The following is a 24017-nucleotide window of genomic DNA, read 5'->3' on the forward strand; positions in this document are numbered from 1 at the left end:
CTTCAACATTTTCACAATGTGTTTTCTCTCTCATGATTTGCTTGTATTCAAGCTTTTTGTAACAAATATCAACTGTAGGTTAAATGCTCATGTGTACTTGTGTAACTCACATTTCAGCTGTTTACAAAATCAGATAAAACTCTGTATTACCTATTTAATGAAGTTGCTTGAAACCCTGTTCTAAAGCTTTATTTAACAAAGACAAGTATTTCCAATGCCACTTAACATCAAGAATTTGTTACAAACTCAACAAACAAGTTTGATAGTAGATGGTAACTTTGAGTGTCATAATACTATGATCCATTCACTCACTGTTGCAGGGATCTGCTGATATGGAAGCTTTGCACTTGCAAACAAAACATGCTAACCTATATCCCAGAGGGAAGCTGATTTCTGACTTCTGAATGCTGAGATTTTCATATATACATCTGATTCCAAGAGCAGGTGACTTTTAATGTATATCAAATGTTGTGAGATTCAAGATTTTTAAAAATATAATTGCAAAAGCTGTCAATGTTGCATAGACAGAGTAGCTGCGTTTAGACTACAAACTGCTGCTAGCAGCTTGATGCAAATGAGGGCTCACAAAATTGCAAATTGATGCTCATTTCAATATCCACATGCTAATTTGCATAGTCATGCAAGATAGCCCTGCTGGACAAGGCTGCTGCTGGTAGAAAACAAGCAGTGTAAGTGTGGTTCTGCTGGCAAAATCCCCCCTTCTGGGCCTTGAAAAAATTAGGGATGAGGTGCTGCTGATAAAGCAGGGTTTTGCTGACAGAACCACATCTACACTACTTGTTTCTTGCTGGCAGCAGCCTCTGGTAGGGCTATCTCACATGAATATCCAAATTAGCTGTGGGAATATGCAAATGAGTGATCATTTGCTGTTTCCTGAGCCCTCATTTGCATCAAGCTGCTGGCAGCAGCTTGTAGTCTAGACACATCCCATGAGAACAGAGAGACCACAAAGCAACTGCAGCTTTTAACAGGGCTTGTTTTCATTTAAAGGCTACGTCTACATGTGCCCCAAACTTCAAAATGGCCATGCAAATGGCCATTTCGAAGTTTACTAATGAAGCACTGAAATGCATATTCAGCGCTTCATTAGCATGCGGGCTGCTACGGCGCTTCGAAATTGATGTGCCTTGCCGCCATGCGGCGCGTCCAGACGGGGCTCCTTTTCGAAAGGACCCCGCCTACTTCGAAGTCCCCTTATTCCCATGAGCTCACGGGAATAAGACACGGCCAAAGAGTGTTTGAACATGGCTTTGAAGAATCAAATGAGGTCACATAACACTTACTGTAAACAGTGCTGAACGGGACAAATTGTATTCAATATCGTGTGAAATGATGGTTTAATCATGGTCAGCTGCTGCTACAATCCAAATATGGTTTGGTTTGAACTCTAGTGTCCCAACATTTGTCAGCACTGAATCAGTCAGCCTGATTCTTCACAACTAAGTTAAAATATGGTAACTTTCTGTAGGGCAGGTAAGCTCGCCAAAGAGGGAGAGCTATAATCAGTATTCAAATGAATCCAAGTCTTAAAAAGGGGTTCAGTAGCTGGGGGATGTGTGTCCTTGGCTGATTGCTGTTTAGGGTGGTTTGGAAGAATAAACATTGGACAAGAGTTGGGAATTCCTTTAATCCAGTTATCCAAGGCTACGTCTACACTTGTATTCCTCTTTTGTAAGAGGAATGCAAATGAGGGAAATGGAAAATTCAAATGAGGCACTGATTTACATATCTTGCAATTTATTTGCATAATCTCTTTTCAGAAGAGATTCTTTCAAAAGAAAGCCGTGTAGGTGGGGCTCTTTTGAAAATAAACCCCATCTTTGAAAGAATCCTTCTTCCTATTTTGTGTCAGGAAGAAGGGCTCTTTCGAGGATGGGGTTTGTTTTTGAAAGAGCCCCATCACACTGCTTCTTTCTTTTGAAATAATCTCTTCCAAAAAGAGTTTATACAAATGAAATGCAAGATATGTAAATCAGTGCATCATTTGCATTTTCAATTTCCCTCATTTGCATTCCTCTTTTGAAAGAGGAATGCCAGTGTAGACCTAGACCAACTGACTTTCTGGGTGGCCTTGGACAGAATAATGTAACTGTTGTAGCCTGTACTGTCTCAATCTATGGGAAAATGCTGCTTTACAGGGTTATTGTGAGGATTAATTGATTCAGTACCATTTGTACAATATTTAGAAGATAAGGGAGCCAAACTAAAATCTCAGTTATTCCTCTGTAGATCCAGAATATCTTTATTTATTTTAGGAAAGTTACTCTAGATTTATGCAGGTGTTACTGAGAATAAAAATTCTCTCTCTCTCTCTCTCTCCTCTATTTTATCATTCATTGTTTCGAATTTTTTTCTTAAAGTGGTCCACTCACCAGTGCTAATATAGTAAGTTGCATTAACTTAATGGTTTAAAATAAAACCACTTTCACCATTTATAAATGGAGTAACACAGGATATGTCCCTGTCTTGTATTATTTCTTATACATTACTAGACATTGTCATGTGTAATATGACCTCAATTTTAGTCCAGGTTGTACATTTGTAGAGACAAAAGAAACACAAAAGTTATTTGGAGATAAGAAAAGAGGAAGGAAGATCAGTGTGAATGGTATTGAACTAGAAAATGTAGAGAAGTTCACATATCTGGGGAGCAACATAACGTATGATCTAGACTGTAAGAAGGAAATAGTGACTAGAATAGCGAAAGCAAGAGCGAGTTTGAAGGTGATGGATAAGATCTGGAAAACCAAAGCAATTAACTTAAGAACGAAGCTGGGCGCCTTGAAAACGTGTGTATTCAGCAGCATGTTGTACGGATGTGAGACATGGGTAATAACAAAAGATTCGAAAAGAAGAATATTGGCATTCGAAAGGAGTTGTTATCGAAAGATTCTGGGAATAGGATGGATGCAGAAGATCACCAGTGAGGAATTATATAGGAAAATGCAGCCGAAAGAGAGCCTGCTGCAGAAGGTTATATAAAATGGAAGCTACAACTATTTGGACATATTTGCAGAATGAGTGACGAATGAAAAATCAAGACCCCAGTATTCGGCATAATGGATGGTTCGAATAGGAGAGGCAGACCCCACAGAGAATGGATAGATGATGTAGTAGATTGGTGCGGAGCTAGTGTACAGAAACTAAGCCACTCTGCACTGGACAGGGAAAGATGAAAGGAAATAGTGAGAGAGGCATCAGACACCAACGGGCGCTGAGCCCACGGTTATTGATGATGATGATGATGATGATGAGTCAAAGTCTATCTTGATGTTATTCAGAAATTTTGAGAATGAGTCTAAATCATACCCTTCAGTGAGTAATACATGAGTTTGGCATTTGGAAACTGGCATGCCAAGGGATTGAGTACTCATGAAGTGGGAATATTCCACATGTCCTGATGAAAGCTATAATGCTGAAGTGGTGATTTGGTTTCCTTTTCTTTTCCTTTCACTATATCTTAAATAGAGAAGATTTAAAAAATGTGATGTGAGTTAGTGTGAGGAGAAAGATGTCATTAATTTTGTCCGTGGTACGTCAATAGTATTTTACAGTAATACTAATATAATGCTGATTTGACCTGCAATCCAGCAATGTGATTTGTATACACTTTACATATATTTGTATATTAGTTAAACATTAATCTGTGGAATTACATAATGTTGGAGTGCTTGGTTAAAGAAAACTAATGGCAGCAGAAGTTGATTTGCTCTCTCTGTTCCTAAAACATAAATCGCTAACAATGTTTCTTATTTTTCTACCATTTTCTGAAACATTTTATGTGAAGTTTTGTTATTTTATTTATATTTAGTTGATAGCAAATGCTATAATGTTGGAAAGTAGAGTTAATAATAGGTGACTGTGCTCTGTTAGTCATAACTTTATGGAAAATTCATTGGGTGAGATGAAATTATCCATGCTTTGTCTGTAGTCAATGATGTGCATTTTAAAAAGATTAAGCAAATTCCTTTGAGTGCAATTTTCCTATTGTAAAATATATTGTATACCACTTTTCCTTCCCCCCCCCAACACATTTTAAAAAGTTGTAATTTGGAATGAAAGTAAATAATTAGTTATGAATAGTTGATGAATTTAAAAAAGTCCACTGTGCATGCGTAGTAGAAAATGTATGTAAACCTGTTTACTTGAGCTGTTTATTTGCACATCTGACACCTCATTTGCATAGTCCTATTTCGAAAGAAGAAAACCAGTGTAGACACTGCTCTTTCGAAAGTAAACCCCATCTTTGAAAGAATCCATCTTCCAATAAAAAAAGGAAAGAAGGATTCTTTCAAAGATGTGGTTCACTTTCAAAAGAGCAGTGTCTACACTGGTTTTCTTCTTTCGAAATAAGACTATGCAAATGAGGTGTCAGATGTGCAAATCTGCACCTCATTTGCCTTTTCAATTTACCTCATTTGTATACCTCTTTTGAAAGAGGAATGCAAGTGTAGACGCAACCCTAGAGTTCAGGGCTTCCAGGATAAAAAGTATACCTGATGGAAGCGGTGGAGGTTGTCGTACTGCAAAGTGCCAAAACTTCTAACCAGACAGAGAAAGCCATGGAAGTCAGTGGGGGCACCAAAAGTGGGTGGTTAGTAGCTGGCAAGGAGACATGGCCAGAACATCTGAAGAAACCATGGCTTCATTTTGTTCCCCAGGTATTCACTCTCTCCTGGTAGGGCTCCCATGGAAGAAAGTTTAAAAATGAGCCATCACCACCAGATCAGCCTGAAACCTAGAGAGGGCTGTTGGTATTTAACTTGTGACTCCTGCACAATTAACTTCCAGAGGTCCAATCTCGAATCAACAACGTTAATGAAAAATTTTATCATTGACTTAAAAGGGAGCAAGCTTCATGTCCTGGCAGTGTAGCTTCTTGCTGTGACACATTTTTTCCAACAATTTTCATAGCTATATTTAGCAAGACTCTTTCCTGAAAATCCATGTGTCACAGACTTCTTATTCAAATGCTAGTCAAAATGTTTTAAATGTTTATCTTTTCCTAATTTTAAAGAAATTATGTGTAACACCAGTGAGTTTGGATTCTGTGTCAGCTTAAAAGGATTTCTGTACTGAAGATACTATCTGTGAAGTCTTTTTCTTTTCACTTAAAAGCCTACATTCCTTTACATTCATGTGGCAGATTGTATTAATGTCTTTCGAGGGCTGTTACAGTGTCAATGGACTTTCTTCTCTATTTATTTATATATTCCAGAAGAGCCATTACGATTCTCAATAGAGCCATCTCATAGATTTTCAGTGACACCAAAATTGTTAGGTTGTTGATGAATGAAGCATCTTCATGGCCATCATAACAACTTAAGAGGAGATTTTTGTTTTCATTGGAAGAGATCTGGTTATTTTTTGAACATACATTTTAAAAAAATAGTTAGCCATTAAAAACTATATTTAAAGTTTTTAATACATCTGAAATACCCTTAATCGTGCAACAAGTCTGTGATGTACTATCTTGAGAGGAGTTTGTTATATGAGACTTTGTTTTGTAGTACATGGTAGCAGGATTTTACTGCATGAAGTGGTAAGGATGGATGGCACTGTTGGCTGGAAAATACGAGAAAGCTTGTGGTACTACACTCTATGCTCTAAGTATTCTGGGACTAGCTACAATATTTTAGTACTTACAGCTGTCAGTGTGGTACCTTCCATGACCATTAATGCTCACGTGAAAAATTCTGAAGATTAAAAATAAATGGTGATTTAGGCCTGATATGTATCACTGTATGGATGAAATACCTATTGGCAAAGCTTAAATGACAAAAAGTTGCATGACAAAATATTTTACAACAAGATCTCAACAGGACCATAAATCCATGGCAAAGATCTGAGGCAAGCTGACACATACCTGTATCGAGTGACCAGTTTTGCAAGTGAAGCATATTTGCATGTTACCCACTTGATAAAACTGTTGCTGTGTAATCTGAGAATCCTCAGTTCAATTGGGGAATAATAGAAAAAATAATATTCTTAGTCCTAAAATTCTGTTTTTCCGAGGCTAGTCTTGATCCTTATTGTTTTAACCTTAGCGATTTTTTTAGTGTGTAGTTTTCCTTAAATCATATGTTCAGATGTGAAAAGATTAAGGAAAGCTACCTGGTCATATCTTTGAAAGTGAAAGAGCCTTTAAATCTGAAGCTGCATGTGATGCACAACATGAGGGGAGAGAAAACATCATGAACCAATGAATATAGGTACTGTTATAATGGTAAATGCTTCTGAGTTGCAACCCCAAGTAACAGACTGAGATATTTTAAATTGACAGGGCTGTGATAAATCATAGAGCCATAGGGCTAGAAGGGACATCAAGGGTCATCTATAGGGCCATCCTAAGGCATTTACAGCACACACAGCTGAGTGTGCTGCATATGTCTAGGGACAGCTTTCCCCCTTTCCCCCGCCCCTACACACACAGGCTCAGAGCTGACTCTGGCAGCTCCATCCCCTGGCCACTGCCCCATGGGCTGCACCCAGACCCCCACTCACCATACAATGGTAAGGGGTGCAAGTGAGAGGACTTTGGAGGAGCAGAGGGTAGTGGCTGGAGAGAAGTGGTGTCTTCCTCTTCAAAGTGTTGCTTCACTCTGCCACCTGCGTGGCTGCCCTCTCCTCCTCTTGAGTCCTCCTCTAGCCCGTGCTTCTCCCCACCCATGCCATCCACCTGCTGCCTGATTAGACAACATTGCACCAAATGGCATCTGGTCTGGGAGAATTGGCTGCTCCCCCTACAGAGGGCAGGGTGCCAGTGATGGGCTGCATAGGGAACTGGCAAGGATAGGGATGGCCCTTGTCATCTAGTCTAACTTCCTGCCAGGGTATAGGATTTTTATGTCTAAACCATCCCAGAGAGAGAGCTATTCAGTCCCTCTTTGAGAGCCTCCACTACTTCACTAGGCAGTTTGTTCCATTGTCCTACCGTTTTTACAACTAGCAAATTTTTCCTGAGGTTTAATCTAAGTCTGCTATGCTCTAGGTTGAACCCACTGCCTCTTGTCCTGCTGTCTATGGAGACAGAAAACAATTTTTCTCCATTTTATGGACATTTTTAAAAGATTGGAAGACCTGTATCATACCCCAGCTTAAGCTCTTCTTTCCCAAACTAAACCTAACCCAGTTCCTCCAGCCTTTGTTTGTGTAGGTTTGAATTCTCTCTCTTTGATCATCTTTGTCACTTGCTTTTGGATCCTTTCCAATTTCCCTACATTCTTTCTATACAGTGGTGCCCAGTACTCCAGCTGAGGCCCAAGTAGCACAAAGTAGTGTGGTGCTATCACCTCCCATGACTTGCATGCTATGTCTTCTGTTGATGCAACACCAAACTGCCTGTGGGTTTTTTTGTGTTAGCATCACATTGTTAACTCCCAAATATGAAGGTGCAGTGGGAGTTTAAGCAGCCACACTTAAAAAAAAAGAACCCAACACTGGGAAGTTGGCAGTGATTTCTTTTATGACTTCCAAGCTGGCATATAGAGAGCATTGGAAGAATTCCGACACTCTTTTTGGCCATAAATAAGATCAGCAATGAACTGCATGTAGTGTTAGTGTAAGGGGGCTGTTAGCCCCTTACTAAAACTCTGGGGGGCGGGTTGGGTTGGCTAGCTCCCAGTACTAAAAGGGGAAGGGTCCATGAGAAACCAGGGTCCTGAGGCTGACAGTCCCCAGCAACCATGGAAAGAGGTCAACACTCCAGGTCAGCCAGTTTGACAGGTTGGACAGGTCAATGAGAGAATTAGGAGGCCATGTCTCATTCTCTGTGTGAGCTGGGTTTTGGCTGGGTCTCTCTGAGAAGAGGAGAGTGAGCTAAGAGGAGCAAGGAGCACAGCTTTCCTGAGCGGCAGAGCTGCAGTGAGAGCCAGAGACAGAGGAAGCCCAAGGAATGCAGCTGTGCTGAGAGGCAGACCTGCAGTGAGAGAGCCAGAGGCCCACGCAGCCCCTAGAGCGCTGATCCTGTGCTAAGAAGCAGACCTGCATGACCAGAAAGCCAAAGGAGTCAGAGACGCAGTGCATGGAGCTGGAGGCTGCAAACCAACATAGTCTGTAGCTGGGTGTGGTGAGCAGCTGGGACCAGCAAAAGTGGGGGAGAGACTCTGGGTAGGGAGACAGCACAGCCAAGAGGCCTTGCAGGCCAGACTTGGAGAGGGATTGCAACTCCAACTGGAAGAAGGATCTTGCTGCTTAGAGCCTGAAGTCCTGTAGTCACTACCTGAGCAAGTGTGTTCAACCTGCAGGCCTCCCCTCCCCCAGCACAATCAGGGCCTGAGAGAGAGCCCTGGGACTTACGAGGAACAGACTGTGAACTGTGCTTACACTCAGCAGACTGCCAGTTGTGATGTCCCTGTGCCACAGAGCAAGGCTATTTCTTCTCTTTTAACTTTTCTCATTTTTCCTTGTTCTTTTCTTTTCAATCAGTCACTGTGTAATAAATTGTAGTCACTTTGAACTGTATGAGGTGATCAGTGGCTCAGGAAAGCATCCAATGTGAAGAGAGCACCCTGGAGTGGGGACACCCTAGCCTCTGCCCTAAGTGACTGCAAGGTTGGGGGTTCAGCTCCAGGAAACCTGGGCCCAACCTTGTTGGGATTTCAGGGGCTCTGCTACTCAGGGGAGTGGAAGGGGATCCCTCAGGGTCAGGCAGGCCATTGGGTAAAGGAAGTGGGAGCAAGGACTCAGACCCTTTCGCTGGTCTGCTTCACTGGGGTAGTATAGAAGCCAGGAAGGTTCCCCAAAATAGCGGGGCCATTCACCTGCTTACATTAACATTACAGAATAAGCTTTAAAGCTCATATTGTTTCCCTAATATTTACTGCAAACAGTGTGCATGAATGTGTGAAACAAAAAAGCTTACATTGTAATGAAAACGGTATTGCTTGAAGAAAAAAATTACATTGCCTAGAAAGAGAGATTTTTGGAATGAGGAATCTAGTATAAAACCAGAGTTTTTGAGAATTTTCTATAGATGTATGAAATATTCACAGTGGGATACAAAATAATTTGAAATTGAAGACTTTTTTCTGTTTTTCTTTACAAATGCAAAAATGGGTCAAGTCTAATGGAAAATTCTGGTATGGCATGTGAAATCTCAGTGCAGAAAGGACGGAAATATACTTCTTTCAAGAAAAGCTTGGGTGATAATGGACTCTTCTTTTAAAGATGTTCTTTCCTTGAGAACATATTGAAAATTCGTAATGCAAACTAGCTATTTTGCTAAAATTGTGAATAGAGTTCAATTCACTATAAACAAAATGATACAAATCTTCACTGAGAATTCTTCAAAGTTAAAACTGGATTTTACACAGTCCTGGTTAGCAGTAGAAATTATCTTTTTTGTTTTGTTCTGGTTTTTTTTTTTTTGTTTTGTTTTTGAGATTCAGCATTAATGGATTCAAAAGTTATTAACCAAGGTTCTCTACCTTCTCAAAGACTGATGCATTTATTTTAACTTAATTGGACCCTCTTTTCTTAAATATTTTATTTGCTTTTCAGTAACTGTGTTTAATGACACAAATCAGAAGAGGCTATGCCTGGTCATATGGTTCTACATGTGGTTCTACAATTAGCATGACAAGCCATTTACTTTGTTTTGGTTAATAAAATAGGCTGGGTCTACCCTTGCCCCCAACTTCAAAGGGGGCATGTTAATCAGGGTGATGAAAGAATACTGATGAAGTGCTGCGGTGAATATGCAGCACTTCGTTAGGCTAATTCTCCCCCACGGCAACTGTGAAGTGTCAAACTTTGAAGTGCTGGCCTGCGTATAGCTGTGGGCAGTTCAAAGTGCTCAAGCTACTGCGAAGTGTCTACTCCTCAAAATTTTGCAGAGTAAAGGCACTTTGAAGTAGCGCGGGCACTTCAAAATGCCCGTGGCTGCACGCATGCTGGCACGTTGAAGTTTGACACTTCGAAGTTGCCATGGGGGGGAATTAGCCTAAGGAAGTGCTGCATATTCAACTCAGCGCTTCACTAGTAATCGCCCATCACCCTGATTAACATGCCCCCTTCAAATTTGGGGGCAAGGGTAAACAAGCCCATAGTGTTGCATTTCCAAATTTCATATTTCATTTTATAAGGCACCACCACTACAGACAGAGTCACAGTTGGATGTGCTATCAATGGGAACACAATACTGAACAGTGCTGCAAAATGTCATAGTGTACCTTCCAAGCTCTCATTTGGCTGTATATAATTGTATGAAAGATGAGCACATATGTAAAGTGTTTGCAGAGAGTTCTTTTTAAGGGGGGTTGTTAATTTAGCATGATATATAGTTTTAGCCAAATATATTCGTAGAAAAATTATTGCTATATGTAGGCTAAATGCAGAGAATCTTTCTTTTTCCCTGTTTCTTAAATAAACACATTTCTTTTTTTCACAACTGAAGAGACTCTGTTTTTCCAAGAACAGAATGGAGTGGTCAGATTTCTACATAATTTACTATTTTCAGTGTCAATGAAACTATAAAGTATTGTTAAAAATCTTGTTTACTGATGTTGGATAGGATCTGACACTAATGAGATTCTGGAGGCTTTTGTGCTGCCCAGTTCTGTCCTGTGATCCCAATATCCAACCCCCCGTGGCAGCCAAAGACTACTAAGGCTTGAAGTTAAGCAGTGAGCATTAAGATTTGTATCACTGGGGCTTCTGTTATGAGATATTCTGGTAGTAAGTGTGTTACAAATGTCTTGGACAGAAATCACTGACCTCTGAATTTCCCTTCAAAGTAAAACACAGATCTGAGAAGGGTGACATGCATTCTGTTTAGACATGCTGTGCCTCCTGCTAGTCCATGTGAGAGTGGCCAAAAGAGATAACTGCTTATTTTTAAATGTGGTGACCCGCGCACACAGGGCGTGCAAGTACTGTACTCAAGGCTTCTGTCTCTGAAGTCCTCAGGTTATGATGTGCTAAAAATCACCAGGTTTTGTTACATGCTTATTATTTTTAAAGGCAGAAATAAGCAGATTCATGACTTGATTTGAGCTAATGTCAGTCCTTTTAAGTTGAGGATTATAAACTGGACAATGAACTTTCCTTCATTCTTCAATACACTAATCAATCCTGGCTCCTTCCCCACTTGGTCAGAGGTTTATATGAAGTTCATGCTGCACAGATGGGAACTAGTTTGAAAGCACAGATGGAATGTATGGAATAGAAAGTTCACTGCCAGAATTACACTCTGTGGCCGCGTCTACACGTGCACGCTACTTCGAAGTAGCGGCGCCAACTTTGAAATAGCGCCCGTCACGGCTACACGTGTTGGGCGCTATTTCGAAGTTGAAATCAACGTTAGGCGGCGAGACGTCGAAGTCGCTAACCCCATGAGGGGATGGGAATAGCGCCCTACTTCGAAGTTGAACGTCGAAGTAGGGCACGTGTAGCCGATCCACGTCCTGCAACATCGAAATAGCGGAGTCCGCCATGGCGGCCATCAGCTGAGGGGTTGAGAGATACTCTCTCTCCAGCCCCTGCGGGGCTCTATGGTCACCGTGTGGAGCAGCCCGTAGCCCAGGGCTTCTGGCTGCTGCTGCGGCAGCTGGGGATACATGCTGCATGCACAGGGTCTCCAACTAGTTGTCGGCTCTGTGGATCTTGTGTTGTTTAGTGCAAGTGTGTCTGGGAGGGGCCCTTTAAGGCAGTGGCTTGCTGTTGAGTCCGCCCTGTGACCCTGTCTGCAGCTGTTCCTGGTACCCTTATTTCGATGTGTGCTAATTTGGTGTGTAGACGTTCCCTCGCAGCGCCTATTTCGATGTGGTGCTGCCCAACGTCGAAGTTGAACGTCGACGTTGCCAGCCCTGGAGGACGTGTAGACATTATTCATCGAAATTCACTACATCGAAATAAGCTATTTTGATGTAGCATGCACGTGTAGATGTAGCTTGTGTGTGTGTAAGCTCAAAATAAAAAATATTGACATTACTCAAAATAGAGCTGCCTCTTCTTGGGCAGGAACCGAGGATAAACAACAAAGATTTTAAAAGTTAATCCAGAACTGGCAGCTTCCCTGCCATTATATGAGATAAGAAATGCCTTCCAAATCTGATTTAAAATGCTAATATCGTCTTAGTGCCATGATATTTTAGTTATTTTGTTTTTCTGATTTTATTTTGTCTGAGGTTTTGTTTGCCAGGAATGAGCTGAGGAGAGAGACAGTGAGAGTCAGGTGGAATGTACAGGAATGGGAAAGGGAAAAGAGAGGGGTCGAGCAGCACAGATGGCGGGTAGAAGCTGCATCAGGGAAACTAAGACCAAACAAAAAAGCAGTCATGCAGCACTTTAAAGTGGGTCTGTCCCATGAAAGCTCATCACCTAATAAATTATTTTGTTAGTCTTTAAAGTGCTACATCACTGCCTTTTTTTTTTCCCACAGGGAAACTAAGGAGCGAGTTGGAGCAAACAATGAGTCAGTGGAGGGAAAAGAATGTCAAAGGGAAATAACCCAGGCTGACAAGCTCATTAGAGTTTGAAAGTCCACACCGAAGCATCTTGTTTCTGCTCCAGCTGGCTTAGTTTCTGCCTGGCTCCTTCCAACACTTTCTTCCTCAGACTCCTGTGACTGATGAAGAAGGGTGTAGCTTCATGGGCCCTGGTGTCCCTAGAGCAGAGGGATCAAACTCAATTTACCTTAGGGCCAGTGCCAGTCCTCAAATCATCCTAGGGGGCCAGAGGGCCCTCCTCTTTGACACGGTTCTGGGAAGGAGAGTGGGGATCGCTGTGCTTTCCTCTCCTGCGTGCTCCCCTCCATATATCCCCTGGTCTTGCCTGCTGACCCTGGGCAATTTAGCTCCTCCCTCAGGAATTCCCAGTGCCTCCACTGGTAGTGCAGCAGGGCCAGATGGGCTGCTAGCTCTGTGCCACTTCCAGCACATCCCTGTGGCTGAGGGGAGGTGTGTGCAGAGCTGTCCTGCTCATAGGACAGTTTGGCATGGCTGTCTGAGGCTCTGTGCTTTGCAGGGCCCCTCAGCAGCCACCCCAACCATTCTGTGGACAGGAAGGTCCCCCATGCTCCGATCAGGGCAGGTTGGGATCGGCAACGGGAGTTGACTCCCCCCATTCACTTGGGAGTGATGCTTTGCTCTGCCTCCATCTCTCAAGCCAGCCTGCGCTAGGAATGGGGTGCTCTACCTCCCGCTGCCGCAGTAAAGCAAAACAGCTGGGCTGGCTTAGGAGATGGCAGCAGAGCAGGCTTTTGCATTACTCCCCGTCCCTGGAGCTCCTGCTGCTGTTGTGAGTGTGAGGAGGCCCAACCCCTGCTGCCACTCTGCATTAGGCCCCCTGGTAGTCCCAGAGGTTGCCCCTGTTTTGGGAGGGGGATTGCGGGAAGGGGTGTGATGGGGATGAGAGATTGGGTGTGGGAGGGAAAAGGTGGGGCAGGTACAGAATAGGGGCTGGGCTTCAGGAAGGGTAGGACATGCCCCCCCACCTGGGCCACAAGAACTCGTGTGGCAGCAGCTGTGCATGGGCTGGGTTGTAGAAACTGCTCAGGCCGCAAGTGGCCCTTGGCCCATACGTTTGTGACCCCTGCTCTAGAGCATGGGTCCTCAAACTTCATTGTATCGTGACCATCTTCTGACATCAAAAATTAGAACGTGACCCCAGGAGGGGGGACAGAAGCATGAGCCCACCTGAGTCCCTCCACCCCAAGGGCTTCAGCACCAAGTAGGGGCCTGTATTCTGAGCCCCATCTGAGGCTTCTGCTTCAGCCCTGGGTGGTGGGGTCTGGACTTCAGCCCTAGGCCCAGCAAGTTTGCCGGACCTGGTAACCCCATTTTAATGGGGTCCTGACCTCCCAGTTTCAGATCTGCTGCCCTAGAGGTTCAGTCTGCAGAATTCTGGGCCTGAGAGATGAAGAGGAGATGAGCGGCCTCAAGTGGGTCTCAGGTGCCTCTTCTCACTCTCAGTAGCAGTTATATTTTCAGTGCCATTTCTCTACAGCTTTTATGTTCAGCTGCTACCCACTGACCACCCAAATAAAGTATGTATTTGCAGTGGCTTTAATCTCAGGTCTCTGCTGTATCACTCTGACTTCTCTGTGCTAGATACACCTCAGGTAGCTATGGATTAGGGTGTGTGTGCGTGTGAGAGAGAGAGAGAGTGAATAATAGGACTGGTCAAAAAGGATTCTGGTGGTTCTGGTCAGCACTGCTGATCAGGCCTTTAAAAATCTGATGGGTGGGACTACCAGGCTCCCTACCTGGCTCCCAGAAACAGCAATGTGTTCCATGGATAGATGGCCAGGGAGGCACCATGTGCTGATCCTGCCCCATGCACATGCTCTGCAGCTCATGTTGGCCGGGCCTCATGGCCTGAGTGTTGTGAGGCAATGCCTGTGGGATGAGGCAGTGTGCAGACACAACAGGCTGTGTCTCTGCTTACAAGTCAAAGGACAAGATACTGCTTCCAGGAACTGCCTGAGGTGAGTGCCAACAGGAGCCCGGTCCCTGCAGTCCAATCCTCTCCCCTACTCTTATGCCTGAACTCCTGCCTGGAGCCTGCATCCTGGACCACCTTCTTCACTGTTAACCCCCTGCCCCAGCCCAGAGCCCCTTCCTGAACCCCTCAGTTCTCATCCCATCCTGGAACCTGCACCTCCATCCCAGAAACCATACTCCCTCACATGTCCTACTTCAGCCCAGAGCCCTCTCCTGCTTCCTCCATCCCTCATCTCTGGTCTGCCAGAGACCTCAAATCCCTCCTGCACTGCCATCTTTTCCCCCAGCCTGGTAAAAATGGGTGAGTGAATGAGGGTAGGGGGCAGAGAGCAACAGAAAAAGGGGAAGGTGAGCAGAGGGCAGGGGGGGCCAGAGCAGTGCAGGGGTTCAGAGAAGAGGCCAGGGTAAGGATGTGTGATTTTTGTAAAATTTAGGAAGTTGGCAACCCTAAGCTGTGTCTACACGTGCACGCGACTTCGAAGTAGCGGCACTAACATCGAAATAGCACCCGTCGCGGCTACACTCGTCGGGCGCTATTTCGAAGTTACCTTCGACGTTAGGCGGCGAGACGTCGAAGTCGCTAACCTCATGAGGGGATCGGAATAGCGCCCTACTTCGACGTTGAACGTCGAAGTAGGGACCGTGTAGACGATCCGTGTCCCGCAACGTCGAAATTGTGGGGTCCTCCATGGCAGCCATCAGCTGGGGGGTTGAGAGACGCTGTCTCTCCAGCCCGTGCGGGGCTCTATGGTCACCATGTGCAGCAGCCCTTAGCCCAGGGCTTCTGGCTGCTGCTGCTGCAGTGGGGGATTCATGCTGCATGCACGGGGTCTGCAACTCGTTGTCGGCTCTGTGTATCTTGTGCTGTTTAGTGCAAGTGTGTCTGGGAGGGGCCCTTTAAGGGAGCGGCTGGCTGTTGAGTCCGCCCTGTGACCCTGTCTGCAGCTGTGCCTGGCACCCTTATTTCGATGTGTGCTACTGTGGCGTGTAGACGTTCCCTCGCTGCGCCTATTTCGATGTGGTGCTGCGCAACGTCGAAGTTGAACATCGACGTTGCCAGCCCTGGAGGACATGTAGACGTTATTCATCGAAATAGCCTATTTCGATGTCGCCACATCGAAATAGGCTACTTTGAAGTAGGCTTCACGTGTAGATGTAGCCCTAGTGTGTTATCTGTGGTAGGACCCTTCCAACACAGGTGTCCTTTTGAAGGATACCCTTGAGAGAATTACACTAGATGTTAATATCTTATCCTGTGATCACAAAAGAAATTCACTCAAAGCGCAAACTATATTTCAAAAGTCTGTAGTCCTAAGAAAATGCACTGCTTTGATTTCTGCATTGTGCATTTACATACTTTATATTATTCCTTTTTCTGTTCACTGTTTTTTCTAATGTTATAGTCATAAACACGTGGTAGAAGTTGTTTCATTAAATTTGAAAATAAAGAATATAATCATAGTCACAGAAATGTAGGACTGGAGGGGGCCTCAAAAGTCATCAAATCCAATATTCCTACACAGAGGCAGGACTAAATGAACCCAGACCGCCCCGACAGATATTTGTCCAAACTATTCTTAAAAACCTCCGGTGATGGGAATTCCATAACCTCCCTTGAAGCCTATTCTAGAGTTTAGTGGAACTTTTCAACTATAAGCTTTTCCTGGTCTCTAACTTAAATCTCCTTTACTTCAAATCAAGACCGTTACTACTTAGAATCACAGAACACTAGAACCAGAAGGGCCCTCAAGAGGTCATCGAGTCCAGTTCCCTGCCCTCTTGGCAAGACCAAACACCATCTACATTGCCAATAGATGCCTACGTAGCCTGCTCTTAAATATCTCCAGGAGTGGAGATTCCACAGCCTCCCTAGGTAAATTATTCCAGTGCTTAACCACCCTGGCAGTAAGGAAGTTTTCCCTAATGTCTAATCTAAACCTCCCTTGCTGCAGTTTAAGCCTGTTGCTTCTTTTCCTATCCTCAGAGGACAAAGAGAACAATTTTTCTCCCTCCTCCTTGTAACCCTTTTTGAGGTACTTGAAATGGCTATCATATGCCCTCTAAGTCTTCTCTTTTCTAAACTAAACAAGCTCAGTTCTTTCAGTCTTCCCGCATAGCTCATGTTCTCTAGACCTGTAATCATTCTTGTTGCTCTTCTCTGGACCTTCTCCAATTTTTCCACATCTTTCTTGAAATGTGGTGCCCAGAACTGGACACAGTACTCCAATTGAGGCCTTCATGAGCGCTGAGTAGAGGGGAAGAATGACTTCTTAGCTGCATCTACAGTAGCCCGTTATTTAGAAAGAGCAGGCCCCACTTCAAAGTAGAGTGTGGCACGTCTGCACACGCCACACACTCTTTTGAAGATGAAATCTACGTTAGGCGCCTCAGGAATTGAAACCGCTCTTCCAAACAGAAAATAAGAAGACGCTGCTCTTTTGACGTCTTTTATCAAAAAAGGTAGCGTGTAGATGCTCCACGTCCCACTTTGTCAAAAGAGTGGGGTCCGCCATGAAGGCAATCAGCTGTTAGGCGGAGACGTGCTGCTCTATGGTCTACGCATGAAGCAGCTCTTAAAGTCGCATGGACCAGAAAACCCCGTTGCAGGAGCTGAGAGTGTGCGGGCAGCAGCCATCACACATGGTTCCCCTACATGCCTCAGTGTGACTCTCAGCAGCCCCCAGAGAGTGATGGCCACCAACTAGGCATATGAGGAGCCCCAGGCCCCCCCCTCCGAGTGCACCCAGGGCTTCCAAGGTTCCAGTCAGGGGATGGGGAAGCGTGCCCCCTCCTGGACTGATCATGAGCTACAGGACCTGTTGGGGCTCTGCCAGGAGGAGGAGGTGCTCCGGGTCATGGGGAGCAAGCGCTGGAACGTGGCTGCCTTTGCCTGGCTAGCTGAGGGCCTGACTACACAGGGTCACCCTGCCCACACTATGTCAAGAGTAAAGTAAAGGAGCTGCAGCAGGGTTATGCCTGGGCTCAGGACTTGGCCAGCCGGTCAGGGGTCACCCGGGCCACCCCTGCTTTCTGCCCCTATTACAGGGAGCTCAGGAGCATCATGGGCCCCCAGGACACCACCTCCCTGCCAGCCCTCCTGGACATCTTGTCTGAGGAGCACCAGCTGAGAGAGGAGCAGGAGCTTGGACCAGCAACCAGCCCCACACCACCAGCACTGGACACAGAGCCAGCCTTAGCCAGGGACTGGTCCGACGAGGAGAGGTAGCTGGTCATAGACCTCCCCTCCTGCACCGCCAGCTGGGCTTCCACCAGACGGCCATCCCCCGACCTTGGTGGTGGACTCTCAGGTATGTACCCGACAGAGCATGCACACCGGATCATGGGGCAGGGGCACCATAGACAACTGGGGGCCCCCCACACCCCCCAGCAGACCCCAGCCCACTAGGGCCCAGCCAAACCATGGGCCCGGGACAGCAGCACGGCCTCCGGTGCCCATAAACACCCACTTCTGCGAACAGCGCCACACCTTGCCCTCAGGGGGAGGAGAAGGCAGAACGCACAATGGGGCAGCCCACAGGGCCACTGTACCCCTGGACAGGGGACGGGATGGGGACCCAGTGCCCACGGTGTGATGGTGGGTGTGAGCCATGAGACGGGTTGGTACTCACAGCTGTTTCCTCTCTTCCCCCGTTTCTGCAGCTGCACCATCCGAGGGCTGGTAGAGCCTTGCACCATCTGTGATACTGGACAGCCCTCTGGAGGTGAGGAACGGCGACTGCCTGGAGCCACCACCAGCACCAGGATGGGCCCCTATCATAGTGGAGCCAGAGGCAGCCGGCAGAGGACTCCTACCTCACTGCCTCCATCTGGTGCCAGTGGAGCTGGTCGAGTGCCAGCTCTGTTTTGAGGAGGGGGAGGCTTCCTGGTGCTGGATGGCCTGGGGGAGTTCCTGACCACATTCCAGGACATTGCAGCCACTTACCGGGAGCTCTTGGTCTGGCTGCTCCCCCACTGCTCCCCTGCTGCCCCTTCTGCCATGGCCCTCCCTGCCAGCCCCCTGGGAGAAGAAGCCGTTGGCCCAGACCACCAGCCCAAAGCTGATTCTCAGAACTATCCCCCCGTATTTCCTCCCACTCTCCCAGCCCTCGTGGGGAACCTGGATGGGGGGTGGGGTAGGGGGCATTAGACCCAGAGCTGGTGTGTATTGCACCCCTCCACCCCTGCCCTGGCGTGATGGCCCACCAGGCGGGCCACCTAGGTCCCCTCCCCACTGTAAATAGTTAGCTGTTCTGTTATGTTTTGCAATAAGTATTACGCACACGCCTTTTGCCATTACCAATACACTGGTTTATTTTTCAAAAACCCCTGTGTGCTGTGTGCTTGGTGGGTGGGAGTGTGTGGAAGGTGGGGGGTGGTGTGTGGAAGGCCTGCTGAGGGTTGCCAGGGTGGCGCTCACTGGGTCCCTGGTCAAAGTACCAGCAAAGGGCCTGCTGGACACAGATCCCGTCCTGGTGAGCCTGGCAGCTGGGGCGCCGGCTGTCTGGGGGTAGCCCATGCCAGCCTTGGGCGCCCACCCCTGCATGAAGGCCTTCCCCTTACTCTCCACAATATTGTGGAGCGTACAGCAGGTGCCCTCGACCTGGAGGACATTGACAACACCCATGTCCGGCGGGGGAGGAGACAGTGCCACCGCCCCTTCAAGACGCTGAAGGTACACTCAACCGCCTGGTGGGCACAGTTGAGCTGGCTGTTGAAGAGCTTCTGCCTGGGTGTGGGTTGGCCCAAATAGGGCAGCATGAGTCAGGACGGGAGTGGGCATGCAGTGTTGGCCACCAGGCAGAGAGGCAGGGGGTGTCCCCCAGTGGGATCTTCCTCTGAGGGATGTAGGTCCCTGCCTCCAGCTGGCAGCATGGGCACAAGTTCCAGAACACCCACACATCGTGGGTGCAGCCAGACCAGCCCACGTATATGTCCTGGAACTGGCCTTAGCTATCCACCATGGCCTGCGGGGCCATGGAATGGTAGCCCTTCTGCTTTACATACTGTCACCTGCTATGGTCCAGGGCGCGGATAGGTATGTGGGTCTGTTGAGAGCCCTGAAGCAATTCAGAAACCTCAGTGTGGCAAAGCTTGCGATGGCCACGTCCAGGTCCCCGATGTGGATGACCCTCTGCAGGAGCATGGCATTTAGGGTGCGGACCACCTGGAGGGTGGGGGGGCATAGGCACTCATGAGGGTGTGTGGGGTTTGCCTGACCCCACCCCTGGCTCCCTCCTGGCCTCCCCTGTCCCCTGCTAGGTCCCCCGCCCACTGGTGGGTGCATGCCCGCCCCTCCGTACCTCCATCATGATGGCCTCAGCTGTGGCCCACACCACATTGATGTCCCATGGAGTGGTAGCTGTCTGGAGTGGCCAGTTTTCAGACAGCTATTGCGACCCTCTTCTCCATGGGGCGTGGTGCACCTCATCCAGGTGTCCTGGTGTCTCAGGGCCAGGGACAGCCACTGGCACGGTTCCAGGAAGGTTTGCTATATCCAGAAATTCTGAAGCCACTGGTCATCATCCCACTTCCCGGTGACCAGTTGCTCCCACCACTAGGACCTGGTGGGGTAGCTCCAGAGCCAGCCGAGTGCTGGGGGGGGCCTGGAGGACCCCATGGTCTGGGGCGTCCCCTTCTGCCCTTTGGGGGGAGGGGCCCTCCCAGGAGCTGCAGGCAGCCCCTAGTGTTGCAGCCAGCAGTGCGCCCACTTCGCTGGTGGCGGCCAGCAGGATGTTGAGCTGCTGCTGCCTCATGTCCGTTCCTGTGGGCACTGTGTCTTCAGGGATTGTGGCAGCTCCTCAGGCCTCATGCTGTGTAGGCCGAGGTTGTTGGGGAGGGACCCGTTAAAGGAGCGGCTTGCTGTGGCCCTGGAAGGACTTGGCCACCCTGCGACTCCGGCTGCAGCGTTTCCTGGCCTTTTCTTTCAAAAGAGGCCATTGGTGAGTGTAGATGCTCTCTTTCGACGTCCTGGACAGTCCCTTTTGACATGGCGTGTGGTCTTTTTGATGGTGCTGATCGACAGTGCCAGCCCTGGCCCATGCGTAGATGCTCCCCTTTGAAAGGGCATCTTTCGACCCCTCTCTTTCAAAAGGTGCCCTTTCGAAAGAGTGTTCTAGTGTAGACATAGTTCTTGTGTCTTGCTCTCAGCACTCCTGTTAATACATCCCAGAATCACATTTGCTTTTTCTGCAACAGTATCACACTGACTCATATTTAGCTTGTAGTCCACTATGACTAGGGAGGTTGTGGAATCTCCATCTCTAGAGATATTTAAGAACAGGTTAGATAAATGTCTATCAGGGATTGTCTAGGCATTACTTGGTCCTGCCATGAGGGCAGTGGGCTGGACTTGATGACCTCTCAAGGTCTCTTCCAGTCCTAGCATTCTATGATTCTATGACCTCTAAATCCCTTTCTGCAGTATTCCTTCCTAGACAGTCGCTTCCCATTCTTTATGTGCGAAGCTTATAGTTTCTTCCTAAGTGGAGTACTTTGCATTTGTCCTTATTAAACTTCATTATGTTTACCTCAGACCATTTCTCTGGTTTGTCCAGATCATTTTGAATTATGAGCCTATCCTTCAAAGCAGTTGCAATCCTTCCCAGCTTGGTGTCATCTGCAAATTTAAGCGTACTCTCTTTACCAATGTAGATGAAGATATTGAATAGAACCGACCTCAAAACAGATCCCTGTGGAACCCCACTCGTTATGCCCTTCCAATATGTCTGCTAACCATTAATAACTACTCTTTGAGAGTGTGCAGCCAGCCAGTTATGCACTCACCTTATAGTGGCCCTTCTAAGTTGTATTTGCTTAGGTTATTGATAAGAAGATCATGCAAGACTATCAAACGCCTTACTAAAGTCTAGGTATACCACATCCACCGCTTCTCCCTCATCCACAAGTCCTGTTATGCTGTCAAAAAAAAAAAGCTATCAGATTGGTCTGGAATGATTTACAGATCTAAACTGGCTGTTACCTATCCCTTTATTTTCTTCCAGATGTTTGCAGCTGAATTCCTTAATTATTTGCTCCATTATCTTCCCTGCCACAGAAGTTAAACTGACCGGTCTGTAGTTTCCTGGGTTGTTCCTTTTTTCCCTTTTTATAGATGGGCACCATATTTGCCCCTTTCTGGTCTTCTGGAATCTCTCCTGACTTCCAGGACTTTTCAGAGATGATATCTGAAGGCTCAGAAACCTCCTCTATCCACTCCTTAAGTATTCTAGGATAGTTGCAGACATGTAATTTTTCCAAGTAATTTTTAGCTTGTTCTTTTTGTGTTTTATCCTCTAAACCTACCCCCTTCCCACTAGCATGCATTATGTTAGGCATTTCTGCATTGATCTTCTTGGTGAAGACCGAAACAAAGAAGTCATTAAGCACCTCTGCCATTTCCAAGTTTCCTGATACTGTTTTTCCCTCCTCACTCAGTAGTGAGCCTGCCCTGTCCTTGGTCTTCCTCTTGCTTCTCATATATTTATAGAATGATTTCTTGTTACCCTTTGTGTCTCTATCTAGTTTGAGTGCATTCTGTTTCTTGGCTTTTCTAACCTTGCCCCTGCATACATGTATTGTTTGCTTATACTCATCTTTTGTAATTTCTCCTAATTTCCACTTTTTAGATGACTCCTTTTTGATTCTGAGATCCTGCAATATCTCCCGGCTAAGCCAATGCAGTCTTTTACCATACTTTGTATCTTTCCTATCTTGCCCTACCTTCAGTGCACATAGGCTGCATCTACACTACAGTCCCCTTTCGAAAGGGGAATGAAAGTGAGACAAATTGGAAATGCAGTGAAGCACTGATTTACATATCTCACACTCATTTGCATAATCGCATTTTCAAAAGAGAGTCTTTCATAAGAAAAACAGCCATGTAGACAGGGTTCTTTTGAAATAAAACCCCATTTTCAAAAGCACTCTTCTTGAAAAAAAATAGGAAAAATGGCTCTCTATAAGAGTCCTTCATAAAAGCCCTTAACATATTTGAAGACTGTTCTCAAGTTCCCTTGCATCTTTCTCAAGATTAAATGTCCAGTTTTTCTAACTTCTCCTCCTAAATCAGGCTTTCTAAACCTTGTGTAATTTTTGTTGCTGTGCTCTGGACACACACTCTAGTTTCTCCAAACCTTTCCTAAAGTATAGCACTCTGAATTGGGCACAGTACTTCAGAGGAGGCCCTACCAGAGCCTAGTAGAATGGCACAAATACCTCCCATGTTTACAGGGCTCCTGTTAACACATCCTAGAATGTCATTACTCATTGAAACTGCATCACACTGCTTAATTCTTGTAGAAGTACTGCATTTCACACACATGCAATTCCAAGAAAAGTATAAGACATTCTGAGAGAGGAAGGAAGAAATTCAGAAACACATTAATTCCTTAAAGCACTGATTTAAAAAGAGAGAACCTAAAATTATATAATCCGAGATCTGCACAGTTCCTGTTGAATGAATTCTTGATAGAACTGGATCTTTCCTCTGTGCTGAGCCCTGACCTGAGGATCTGTAGAAAGAAGCCAAGCAGTAGAAGGCTGTGGAAGTAGAAAAGACAGATTTGCTGATGCCATTTTCATTATTCTAGTAAAGTTTCTTGTGCATTTGTGGAGGAAGAAGACTGTATGTGATTCTTGTCACATGACCCGAAGTTGACACTGTCTCATTTTAAATTAGCATAAATAAGAAGAAAAGTATGTGCCAAAGGTCAATCCTCTGCAAGAGTCTCATTAGTTTAGTGCAAGAAATAGCCTGAGTTATGAGTGCCTGAATCTATCTAGATGTGGGGGAGCTCTTGATGTGATTTTCCATCAGTGGGAAAAATATTACCATGATAGAAAGAACTAGGGACACACTGTGGCTGGGTCTACACTTGCTCCTTCCTTTCGAAAGGGGCATGTTAATGAGCAGGTTTGAAATATGCTAATGAGGCACTGCAAATGGAAGCTGCAGTGATTTGAAAGTGCGGCTTTTCGAATCGTGCACCGCCCGTGGAGACGGGACCTTCCAAAAGGACCCCCCCCCAGTTTTCGAAAGCCCTTCGTCCAATCACCAGATAGGAAGAAGGGCTTTCGAAAACTGGGGGGGGGGGTCGTTTTGGAAGGTCCCATCTCCACAGGCGGTGCGCGATTCGAAAAGCCGCACTTTCGCATTGCCGCGGCTGCCATTATGCTAATGAGGCGCTGCATATTCATTGCAGCGCTTTGTTAGCATATTTCAAACCTGCTCATTAACATGCCCCTTTTGGAAGGAAGGGGCACGTGTAGATCCAGCCTGTGAGAACAGCCAAGGATCAATAGGGTCTCTAGAACCAGGCAGGAGGAGCACTAAAGAAGAAGTACAAAAGGTTGCTTATCAATAGCTTCTGTTCTTCTAGTTCATTTCCTGTACAGATGAACTGTCTTTTCTTTTTTGCATCTACTTAAGGCCTGTGATGATTGCCTGGTAGTGTAGAGGTAGTGAGGAATGGTTAAACTGTGGGGTTTTCTGTACTCTCCATTCCAGGAAAGCGAATTTGAGAAGTGTGCACATGTATCCTTGAAAGCTTTGTT

At 46.1% G+C, this 24017-nt stretch overlaps 1 protein-coding gene across 4 annotated transcripts in view; it reads left to right on the plus strand.

Annotated features, from left to right (window-relative positions):
• The window catches only part of TAFA2 (TAFA chemokine like family member 2), a 356648-nt gene that overhangs the window by 113793 nt on the left and 218838 nt on the right, over window positions 1-24017 (plus strand). The window contains exons 1-2 of one of the 4 annotated variants that reach the window (XR_012643933.1): window positions 17699-17773; window positions 18126-18187. The exons of the other annotated variants lie outside the window; for them this stretch is intronic. The gene's annotated coding sequence lies outside the window, so the exon portion shown is untranslated. Of the gene's footprint in view, window positions 1-17698; window positions 17774-18125; window positions 18188-24017 lie in introns of those variants that run through there. 4 annotated transcript variants of the gene reach the window in all.

This window comes from Carettochelys insculpta, chromosome 1 (genome assembly GCF_033958435.1).
Source record: "Carettochelys insculpta isolate YL-2023 chromosome 1, ASM3395843v1, whole genome shotgun sequence".
Classification (NCBI taxonomy): domain Eukaryota; kingdom Metazoa; phylum Chordata; order Testudines; family Carettochelyidae; genus Carettochelys; species Carettochelys insculpta.